This window comes from Thermobia domestica, chromosome 7 (assembly GCF_964235325.1).
Source record: "Thermobia domestica chromosome 7, izTheDome1.hap1.1, whole genome shotgun sequence".
NCBI classification, from domain to species: Eukaryota; Metazoa; Arthropoda; class Insecta; order Zygentoma; family Lepismatidae; genus Thermobia; species Thermobia domestica.
In genome coordinates, this window is record NC_137460.1 from 116268316 (window position 1) to 116280656 (window position 12341).

Here is a 12341-nt window from a genome sequence, read left to right on the forward strand (position 1 = left end):
AGCATCCTAAGAGGAGAAGGGACACAACTATTTTCTAGAAACCTATTTCACCGTGCAGAGACCGGACATTTCAGTTAATATTTGAATAAAATATGACACATGACACGAGATACGTTCAAACAAGATCCATATTTCATAATGAGACTGTTACTTTAAAATACATTTCACATAGAAATAAACATTTTACAAACCTGAGCACAGATCAAGTTATATTTTATAGCAAGTGACATTTTGCAGGCCCATCATAAAATGAATCAAATTTTCCTTCTATTTGATACACCTTTTGATATCATAGTTCATAACTGAACGGATCAGTATCTTGTGTTGTAGCTGATACATAGCTTTATTTTATAGTACAATATTTATAATTTGTAATGTTTCATTACCTTGCAGTTAAGAGACTGAACTAGTTGTGATCCACCTTAAAAATTGTACGGAATATTACCATAAAAATTTACATTGTATTGTGAGGACAATTCTCTGCAACGGGAAAAGTTCACAATCTGTAGCTGACATCATTTAAAAAAATAATCTACAAATAAATTAAATTAAAAGACTGTATTTCCAACTGCCACGTGTACATATCGTCTCATAATTTTCGTCTAATGTGATTGAATTACTTTAAAACTTGGTAAGTATGTTTTGCGTCTATCTGTATATAGTTTCTAAGTTTTATTCTATTTTTCTTTCTTTTCTCAGTTACGTAATTATCTTCTTTATTGTCTAATTATTTATTTATTTTTAATCTTGCGTTGAGTATAAGAAAATTAGATATAGTTACCTACAAAAGTAATTTTTATGAAGTAAATCCTTAAATCAAAACGAAATAAAAAATAATAACGACATTGTATGTGTTTAACAACGATATATTAACTTCATTAATTGATCTGGAAACTTCCAGAAACGACTTCAATATTCATTTCGAAGTATTGAATCGATGCATAAGTTCCTGATATTTTGGAAACCAACATATCTTTATTACAAATATTTACAATAGGCCTATACACAAGTACGTAGGTAGTTAAATTAAACACTATTTGTATTCTTACACATTACTTAATGCCTGTGATGTGGTAGAGCGTTTACCTCTGGTGTGTGGGGTCCTTAGTTCGATTCCCGACCAAGGAAGTTTGTGGTGGACAACATCGTCTCCGTGAGTTTTCTCGGGTAAACGTGGGAGGTTAAACTGAAAGATTTCATTTTTCATTTTCATTGTTTAATGCCCGTGACACAGTGAGATTTCTGGTTCGATCCCAGCTCATGCCAAGTGGACTTTGTTGTGGACAAACATCATATGAGTTTGCCTTATAGAAGTTTTCCCGTTTCCACCCAATTTCTTCATTCCTTATTTGAGTATTTATCATTATGATTGTCTGTCTTACTATAGCCTCAGTGCGTACTCGAGCGTTGTTAAACTAAAAAAAAAAAAAAAAAAAAAAAAAGAAATAAAATAAAATAAAATAAAATAAAAGAAAAGAAAAGAAAAGAAGATCCTTAAACAACACTCATCAGTCAGTCAAAGTTCTCGTAGAAAAGCGGATTTAAGCTTTATCAAAGTCTGATGGACGGTCCTTACTTTAGAACGTTATATATCAGATCGGCTTTCCTAGAAACGCAAATACAAATTCTCTGCCGTATTTTCAGCAATGGTATTAGTTCCATGCCGAGCATAAATTCTTTTCTTCTTCCCTGCTCTATGCGGTATTGAGTTAAATTCACAGAGAAAAAAATGTGGTGGAAATATTGAATTTTGTCCACTTGACGCACTACGCTTGTTTCGACCACAAAATATTATACAAAATATTGTGCAGAATTAGAAAGGAAATGAATTTTCTGCTTTAATGCAAGACGATTACGTTCATTTGGTTAAAGGAGATCAACCATTTATGAAAGTGAAGGATAATGGAATAATTGGTTAACTGAGAATGTGGGAGGCAAAGGGAAAACCCCGAGAACACTCACGGAAACAATGTTGCCAAGCACAGACTATTATGGCCTTGCAGTGGGGTATTTAGGGGGGTGCTTCTGGGCTGAAGCCCCCCCGAAATGTTACTTACTATAGTAAAGTATATGAAATATCTTGCAGAATTTTCACATTTTCAGGCAAAGACATTCCCCCCCCCCCGAAAGCTAGCAAAGCCCTCCCTGAAACAAAATCGTAAATACGCCACTGTGGCCTTGAATCGAAGTAGGGAACAATAGCATTGGAGGTGAACGCTCTACCAATGAGTTGCGTTCCAACATTTTCATCAACACGGAATAACATATTAAGCAATAACAATGGAATAATTTACAAATAATTCTTGACAATGCATTGCTGCCAACAACATAAAGTTAGCGCTACGAACTAACGCCTATCCAATAAGAGAAATATAAAAGAATGGTAATTCTATGGATAGAACCTAGTTTTTGGGGGGTGTTATAACCATTCACGAAATTGTTTCTGAAGATAGAAATAACTCCTGTGAACGCAATTAGTTACGGTGGCAATAATATTTCAAATAATTAGAATGACGAAGAATGTCATCGCGTCACTTAAAAGGCTTAGATTAGATTAAAATTTAGCTTTCCTATCAGCACCGAAGCTATATAAGACGTTGACCTACAGTTTGATGAGGAATCCAAACCACATGAGCTCTCGCTGGGAATCGAACCCAGGTTTCCTGCGCCAAAAGCGAATATGCTAACCACATATCCACAAGGGAATACTGGAAAAGCTTGGGTTATTACAATGGATTAAAAAGGTTACATTTCTGTTTGTCTGTTAGAATCAAAGCTTGCAACTTAAATTTTAGGCTCTTCCATACAAATAAGAGCTCTAAAATGATGTACATTTACATAAATATGATGATAATTCAATGTGTTTACATATTTTTGTATTGCAGCTTATTGCTTTAATGTAAAATTAATAATGTAATTAATCTTCCAGCACCATTTGCTAGGTTGCCGTTCGACCCAGAAAATTTCCAAACCGTCTTGGAATCGAGATCTGGATCCTGAAAATGTTTTCGGGACGCTTAAATGTCTCGGACTTCAGTGAGGAAGAAAGGGAGAGAATATTTGTTTTTTTTTCACATGATTAGATATAATTCAGGACCTTGGAAGAGAAAGGGCGAACCCGAGAAAACTCTCGCATCGAACAGGTCTGGATAACACATAGATACCGTGGTTTGCCCTGCTTCGCCCTTAGTTTTCTCACAGTTTTAAGATAAAACAAAGAATCGCTCTTACTATCTTAATGTACTTGCAAACCTTTCAGTTTGATTTTCCAACACATCGATTTCAGGATTCACCCTTACCCTTCCAACGTCCTGAATTATTCTCTTCAACTGTCTGAGTAGGTCAATTCAAAAGTTGAAAAGAAAAAAATACTTGAGTACATAAAACATGGATTTAATTAAGCTCACGATTCAACTGTTTTCACATGAAGGAAGTATTCATTTCATTTTACCAGGGACAAAAGGCTTGAAACTGCTCAGTCTTTTATTGTTATCTTTAGTACTCTGTTTTCCATCTGCATCTTCCTTTTGAAATGTTTCAATCAATACTCCCTGAAATATATTTTTGGTAATTTTAAGCAGACCATTCAAGAAGAAAAAATACATTTTTTAATTAATAAAACTGTACACCCAATAATCTTAAAATGTTGGAGTATTTTTTTAAATAGAAGCTTATAAGGTGGAGGTTGGAATTATTTTTTGAATTATTTTGCAGCTGATTTCTTGTTCGTTCTTTTTACGTAACAATGGTTACGCGTTTCGGCCTATGTTTAGCAGAAGGGGTCCAGCTCTTTTCTCTAAAAAATGTTACAATTTTGGTAATTTCTGTTCACATTCGGTTAGTTTAGTGTAGGGTTGGTTAGTTTAAGTTAGGTTAGGCTAGTTTAGGTTACGTTAGGATAGTTTAGTTTATGTTATATTAGTGTAGAAGTCCTGCATAATTTTCCAAAAGATGATAGAATTTCGCTTATTTCTACTAACATTACGTTAGTTTATGTTAGTTCAGGTTAGCTTACGTTAGTTTATGTTAGGTTAGGTTAAATTTGGTTACATTATGTTACGTCTAAGTACTTGCATCACTCATTTCTCCTGTAATTTTTTTTTACGTGCTTCTGGACCCCTTGTACTAAACATACCCCCGCGCTTCCGTTGCCCATTTTGAGTCACCACTAGAATGAGCCCATTTTGAGTCACCACTAGAATGAGCTGACAAAGACTCTGAAAGCCACAAAACATAACAGATCCTGAGAAATTTAAAAAAAATGCTTACCAGGAGGGAGGGGATAAATCATATGCTTACGTTTGCTTAACTAAGGAGGAGAAGTTCTCGTAAAATGACTGAAAATGTGATTACGTAATACTTGAACAGCTCTTATGGAAGAAAGTAAATTAGTATATAACAATTCTTTTTATTTTAATCATTTCAAAGATTCTCGTAATTTAGTAGCGTCCCGAATTTTCATTTTTGAAATATGGCGACTCTACCTATTGCTTATTCAACCAAGAAAAATCAACATGTGGTTGATTGCACACGGACGATTCTACACTTTCTGTTTATTTCATGTTAACAGGTTTGATTATTCACATTTTTATGTTCTTTCAAGAATGTTTCTCAATGAACTGTTGTAAGTCATGCAAAGTGTCCGTAGAAAAGCAAACATTCTCAAGCAAGCATGCTCACACATTGAAAGCATGTAGTATTTTCCAACCAAGGAAGTAAGAGTAAAAGTTGTAGTTCAGGGTATTGAATAAGATCTGAAAAACTAGAATACTTTAAGAAAAAGTGCTTTTATTGAATGCTATTTTTAAAAAATAATAATAATAAAGTACATTGGAAAGAGGTAAAATGAATAAGTTACCACTGAAAGCATTGGCCATGAGTGTTCAAGCTTAGAAAGAGAGGCCAATGTTTTTTTGTCTTTCATTTCATCCCCAAACAAAAATCCCATTTTCAGTGTGCTTTTATTATTTGTCTCCTTTATTCTAGTTTTTTTTAAAATAAAAGTTTTGTTTTCGAAAGCCTTCGAACGGTTATTATTGTTCCGTTTAGGTCTTCAATTCCGAATCGCTCGTTACAGTAGAAGATAGGGTTAATGGAGGAAACATTGATAGAGCTGTCTCTTACAGTAATGATGTTACCAAAAGCGTACATCGAAAGTTTCTCACGTTTCGATATTTTGAGATTTCAGTCAAAACAGATCACGGCAATACTTCCGTTAATTTACTTGGTAAGACGTGATTTAAATATAATAGAAAAGAAGCATTCTGAAAGGTTAATACTATCAATGGCAAAAATAGAACATAATACTCTTGATACTAGACCACAAATCATAAATAATGCTGTAGGTTTTGAATTCCTTTTTTAAAGTTAACTTGCAAATAAAAATCCCGAATGATTCATCAGGTTTCGTGCTCAACAAATGCTTAATCTATATTCATTTACCGGTAGAAGCTATCCACTCTATACGTATTCCGTGTTTTCTAGGCAAATCGACGCCGCAGATTCAATCTCTCTGAGCTTTAAAGGGTAATTGGAACATTATCCTGTCTGAGAGAACAGGTAATCGATACCGCGGGGAATCAAATGTCATTTACTAATCCTTTGCTGGGCGTCATTCTAAACTGCTTCTAGACACCTTTAGCTGAAACAAATGTTCTCCGTGGGATTTGATCCGTCAAGGGACTCATCGAAAATTCATTACAGCTATTGGAAGAAAGAACAAAAGATAGAAAAAAGATGTAGACTTTTCTTCTTTTCCTGCGTTAAGTGAATTGGCTTTCCCTGATGGAAAAGTTTTATAAAACTTAGGATCCTCATGGGAAGTTTCCGAATTAATTACATACACGATAAAATAGATTAAAGGTAATGTTGTGATGCGATTTGTGACGAAAACCATAAAGGCGTTAAATAAAGTTAACCGTCTGAGTAAATATGTTTCATTGCCTTTTTTATTATTTATATAGGGCCTATACTAAGGTTGTTCACGTCGTAAGATAGACTTTTCGTGACGAAATATAGGTTTTTCCAATAAATAAATAAATAAATAAACAAATATATACTTTTCGAGATGAGCTGTCACTTCTTCGATACCTTTAAGAGACGACATATCGTCGATTTTTATCTTGTAAAGCAGCATTAATATAAAATAGGAAAGAAAATCAAATCTACTTACTCTACCAAAACATGTTAATCAGTGAGTAATGTTAATTTCTGATAGTACACAATCAATCCAATGAATGTCGCTACCTGCGCTATAGACTATGCCTTCCTAATGCCAATAGATGCTACTAGTTGCAGGGATTTGCAGATTTCAAACTATTGTTGCGTATTATTTTCAACTTAAAAATCTGATTATTTCAACTAAATTATTTAGAAATAGGACCAAACTCGTCTCCTTATTTATATTGAGAAATAATATTTATTACTGTTCCACAATAGTTCACAAGAACCGAAGTTATACAAAATGTAAAGGCGGTTATATCATACACCATCAACTATTCCATCAAATATTGTATCAAATTTGAACATTGTACGATACCAAGTTGTATGCAGCTTTTGAGTTGGTTACAACATTTGTTACAGTTGTTCTAAAATAAAACATGTTCTCTACATATACAACATTATATCAAAGAAAACAAACGAAAAGCACTGTGCGGTGGGGCTAAACATGTACACGGGAAGCAATTGAAATGCTTATTGATAGCGTGTAAAAGTTTTAGCCAACTTATTTGATCGAATGACTATCAAAGATAGGAAGGATACAACATTTTATGGAATACTATGACCATGTATAATAGGCAACAATCTGCCAGCTAAAGCATCCTTGTATGTTAATAAACAGCTGAGCTTTCTCTCTCCAAATACTGTATGTTCCATAAAGTACTGTATGTTGTCCAAACACCTCGCATGTTTCAAGAAAATACTGTACGTTCCATAAAGGTGAAAAAGACTGCCACAAAAAAGTCTTCGTTGCTGGAAAAATTCTGACTGCATTTTTGAATTTAGGAGGACAAACTGCATCAGGATTAGCATTCACTTCTTTTCTGAACAAAATCATGTTGACCAATATTATTAATGATGCTAGTCTTCGCAATCTTTGTTATATAATCACTAAACTTGAGACTCCAAGGATTTGTAGTAAAAAATGTGCTCTGGTAAACAAAGCACAGAGAAACACTCAAAATATTGGAATGGATTATTCCCATCCACCGTTACTGATTAACATGTTAACGTATTGACTCTATTAACAAACTCGGCACAAATCATCTTTTACTTGTCTATTTCGAAAACCAAAATTCAAAAATCGCTTGTATGTATAGGATAGGATAGCCATCGTTAAATTAACCATTATGTGTTAATATGTTAACAAATTGACTCTATTAATAAACACGGCCGATATCATAGCTGTAGCTATTTATCGTTGAAAACAAAATTTTTAGAAGAATCGCTTACTTGTATGGGATATGGGCTATACATGTCTACCGTTAAAGTTTGTGTTATACGTTCATATGTTAACCGATTTACTACATGAACAGACTCGGTCGAAATATCCGTTTTATCTATCTAGTGCAATAAATAGCATTCAAAAATTAGCTTACGTGTATTGGAAATAAATTATATGTATTCATCGTTAAACAGTTTGGCTCCATAAACGAAATCAGTCAAGTAATTTCTCTACCTACCTATCGGTTCCAAAAAATAGAATTTAGAAATTCTCTTATATGTCTGGATATGGGTTATAGATAATCACCCTTAAAGTTGTTTTCGTTATCTGTTAATGTGATAATACACGGACTCAACTTAAAGATTCGGCTGAAATAATCGCTGTGACTATCTATAGCAAATATCAAAATTCAAACTTATACTTACATGTATAAGATATGGGCTATAGATAGCCATCGTTAATGTGACCGTTATCTCTTCATACGTTAACGGATTGATTCCATTAACAAATTTAGCCGAGAGAATCACTCTAGTTGCCTGTGGATAGAAGAAACAGAATTCTAAAATGAACTTACTTGTATGGGATATGAGCGAGATAACCACCATTAAACGCCTCTTCACACGTTAGTGAATTGACCCCATTAACGCACTGTACCGTGATAATCGATCTAGTTATCTAATGATAAAAACAGAATTCAGAAATTCGCTTACATGTATGAGATATGGGCTGTACATAGCCACCGTTTTGATTAGCGTAATCCGTTAATGGCTTAACGGATTGAATACATTAACGACACGGTCGAATTTTGCTGTAGCTATCTGTTACAAATATCAAAATTCAAAATTTTACTTACATGTATGAGATATGGGTTATAGATAGATACCGTTAAAAGAATCATTATCCGTTAATGTTAATGGATTTATTTCATTAACTGAATCAATCAAGATAATTGCTCTATTTATCTGTTGCAAGAACAGTAATTTAGAAAACTCATTTACATGTATGGATATGGACTATAGATAGTTACACCGTTATCTCTTCATGCTTTAGCGGATTGATTCAATTAACAAACGTAACCGAGATAATTGCTCTAGTTGCCTGTGGATAGAAGAAACATAATTCTAAAATTTGCTTACTTGTATGAGATATAAGCTAGGCAACCACCATTAAAGTCACTGTTATCTCTTCACACGTTAACAGATTGACTCCATTCACGAACTTTACCGAGATAATCGCTCTAGTTATCTAGTGATAAAAACAGATTTCAAAACATCATTTTTATGTATCGGGTATGGGCTGTAGACAGCCACCGTTAAGGTCGCCGTTATCTGTTAATAATTGAATATGTTAACGACATCGGTCTTATTTGTTGCAGAAAACAGAATTTAGACAATTCGCTTACATATATGGTGTATGGGCTGTAGATACCACCGTTAAATTCGCTTTAATGCCTTCATACATTAATGGATTAACTCAATTGACACTTGTTCGAGATAACTGCTGTAATTATCTCCTGATAGAAGACAGAATTAAGAAATTCGCTTACATGTATGGGACATAAGCTATAGAGAGGCGCCGATAAAGTCGACGTTATCCTTTAATAATTTAACGAATTGGGTTCATTGACTTCATTTGGTCGAGGAATTTGTTCTAGCTATCTGTGGCGAGGAAGAGAATTTAGAAAATTTGCTTACATGTATGGGATATGGATTATAAATAACCACGTTAGGTAGCTAAGGTGCCGTATCACTTCATACATTAACGAATTGATTTCATTAACGAACTTAGCTGAGATAATCACTCAGCCGATTCATTGCAAGAAAAAAAAAACAGAATTAAATCTTAGCATTCGTTGAAGAGTTACAGCACGGAGTAATGGACGTAGTGATGCGCACGAGTCAGTGTCCATGCGCACGAGTCGAATTCGAGCCGAGACACTTTGTAAAATTCGACACGAGTCGAGAGAAACGTATTTTTGGACTCTAGTTTTCGAGTCTAGTCGAAACTGTTCGTAAAAATCTTTCTATATTTTTAATAATATTTTGAAGAAAGTATTCACCCAGAAACAGCCTTGAAACCAAATCCAACATATATTACTTTAGATAGGTACAGAATGCATAAACTTAATAATGAATCTTTCGAGATCAAGATTTAATTTTCAGCTTAATTCCGTTAATTAAAACTAATAATTAATGTCGTAATATTTCGGGATTTACGGGAATTAGGTGACCTGGGTGTGCACATGTGGTGCCAACTCTCTCCAGCAACCTACAAAGGATCATTGAGTCCATACCAAGAGGCATCGTCGTTGTTATCTGTGCCAAAGTTCATACTGACAATTAGGTAGGTAGTCATAATATTCTGGCTGATGTATGCTTATATTTAACTCGTATATTTTGTCTCGACTCAAATTTAGAAACGTCTCATTTTGAATTCGAGTCGAGTCGAGAAAGAAACTGTCGAGTCGAGACACTAATCTATTTTCGAGTTGAGACACGAGTCGAGACAACATTTCCTCGAGACGAGTCGAGACATGTTTAAATCTCGACTCGACTCAACTACTGCGCATCCCTAAATGGACGAACGAACTAACTAGGCAATCTTATAAATAGATCTATAAATGAGAATATTTTTTCTTTTACTGTCTATTATGGAAAATGTTGGAGGCCTGGCACGATCCACAACAAATCAACAGGGTACTAGAAACTATGATATTAAGAACCACTTGCATAATCCCACTAGTCGTTATTACTTAGGTGTTGAAAATGGACTTCGAATTCAAACCAAATGATCTAATACAATAGAGGAGTTTGTGAATTCATAATGTCGAAAAGTTTCTTTCTAATGATACAATTCTGTTATATTTTTATGATTTTAATAAAAAAGATTGGAAACAGTGATTTCTAATTCCTTGCTTTTGGTCAGAAAATGTAATTTCGTTGATTGTTCTTTCGTGCTAAACGAGCAATCCGTAATGTAATCACTTAGAGTTGATAATAATACGTTACAATAAAGCGGAACACGTTATATAGCAATATAACACTATTTTTAGATGTAATACTTCTGATCGTGTTGTAATAATGATCAAAGTTACGTAACAAACATACAAAGTGAAGTGGCTAGGAGGAAAAATGATGTTAGCAACAGCTAAAGAGGATGTATAACTTACAAATAAATTAATGGAAAAAATTTACAAGAAGGAAAGGAAACTTCACGAGAAATTTATATTCTGTCCAAAGAAGAAAAAGAGAAAATCATTTTCCCCGAGAGTCGTAAGCAAGATTTAATCACACGAAATTTTTAGCCACGACCATAAAGAGACCTCAGAAGAGTGAGCGTAAGCGGGGAAAGCATGAAATAAAATAACCTTAAAGCAACCTTAAAAGGACGCATACACACAAATACACGCAAAAATTATAAAAAAAGGAAAGAAAGGACTAAGTGGTCAAACACGCTTGCGAAGCGAAGTTCACAAACTTTCCAAGTAAAACTTTATAGTTCACGAACTTTAGAGGTTTCTGTTAGCGGTTACCACTTTAAAGTGCCAAACTTTTACCAAAATAAAATATTACTATTATTATACAGGTACGATTTTTAATAAACTTGCTTTGTATGTTACGGTCAGAGTTTGCAAACAGCTTTTCCTCCAGTTCTCCCGTAACAACAACACGATATTTCTCAAGTTTTAATCTGTAATGAATAAAAGGGATTAAACATTACAAATAAGTGATTCAATGCTCCATATATACGAGGGATGCATTGGTTTCTCCCTTTCAAGTGAGATAAATATATCACGGATGGTCTTTACAGACATTGGGTTTTCCTAAAATGCAAAGTGTTCCCAAAAAGTAATCGAACTTTTACAAAACAGTATAGTTCATTTAAAATGTTACCATAGTTTCAAAATAATGGAAAGATATTTGTCTAAGGTTCCTACTTGTACCTACTAAAACCGATTTGATTTAATTCTTATCTGGGTAAGCCTGCAATAAATGCATGTACTGTGAAGTCGACGTTTGAAACACGTCTAATAAATGTATTTTAAGATAAAGTTCATCTTAAAATTGGATAAATATTTTAACAACACGTTGCAGATGATGAAGATACTGCATGGTGATAGAGTATTATCAAGAACCCAGGTGTATCAACGGTACAATAGTTTCAAATATAGATTCAAAAATGTTGAGGTTGATTCGAAGTCGGAGGTCCCTTAAACATCAAAAAATGAGGACAATGTGGAAATATCTCGTGCACTGATGACAGCTAGTAGATCTGTAACCATACAGCAACTGTAAACAATGATTATAATAAACAATGAACAGTTTAGCTTAAATTTAACCAAGGACCTGAAAATGAGGAAAGTGTGTGCTGGTTTTGCAAAACACGCTTCATTTTTAACAAAATAGCGAAAACACAACTGGAAAGAGTAATATGAGGAGTTGATGACTACTATAGTATGGTACAACAACAGTTTCCTAAAGAACATTATGGTGGACAACGATACCTGGAGCTCTTCAGTTTCATACGCCGATTTCATACTAGATATATGAATTTCTCCCACGCATATCGACATACAAACTGTATAAAACCTGTTTAAACAAGCACTAATTGGAAGCTTAGACAAAGCCCTTCAATATGTTGTCACACTACGTTAATGTTGTTAAGGAAGTTGGACGTTTTCTGAAGATGCAGTTACTTTACGGCGTGCACCTTGTAGGATAAAGCCTCTGTAATGCTCTAGTACATAGTGGCATTAATGATCTGGCCAAGTGGCAGAAGATTTACTCTATGTTACTTTAAGGTGTTTGTCTTCGCGTAATAATGCATCACCAACGTTATGAAAGGCGGGAGCTATAGACGTATGAACAGGAGTAATTGTGGGTTCTGAATCAAGGCC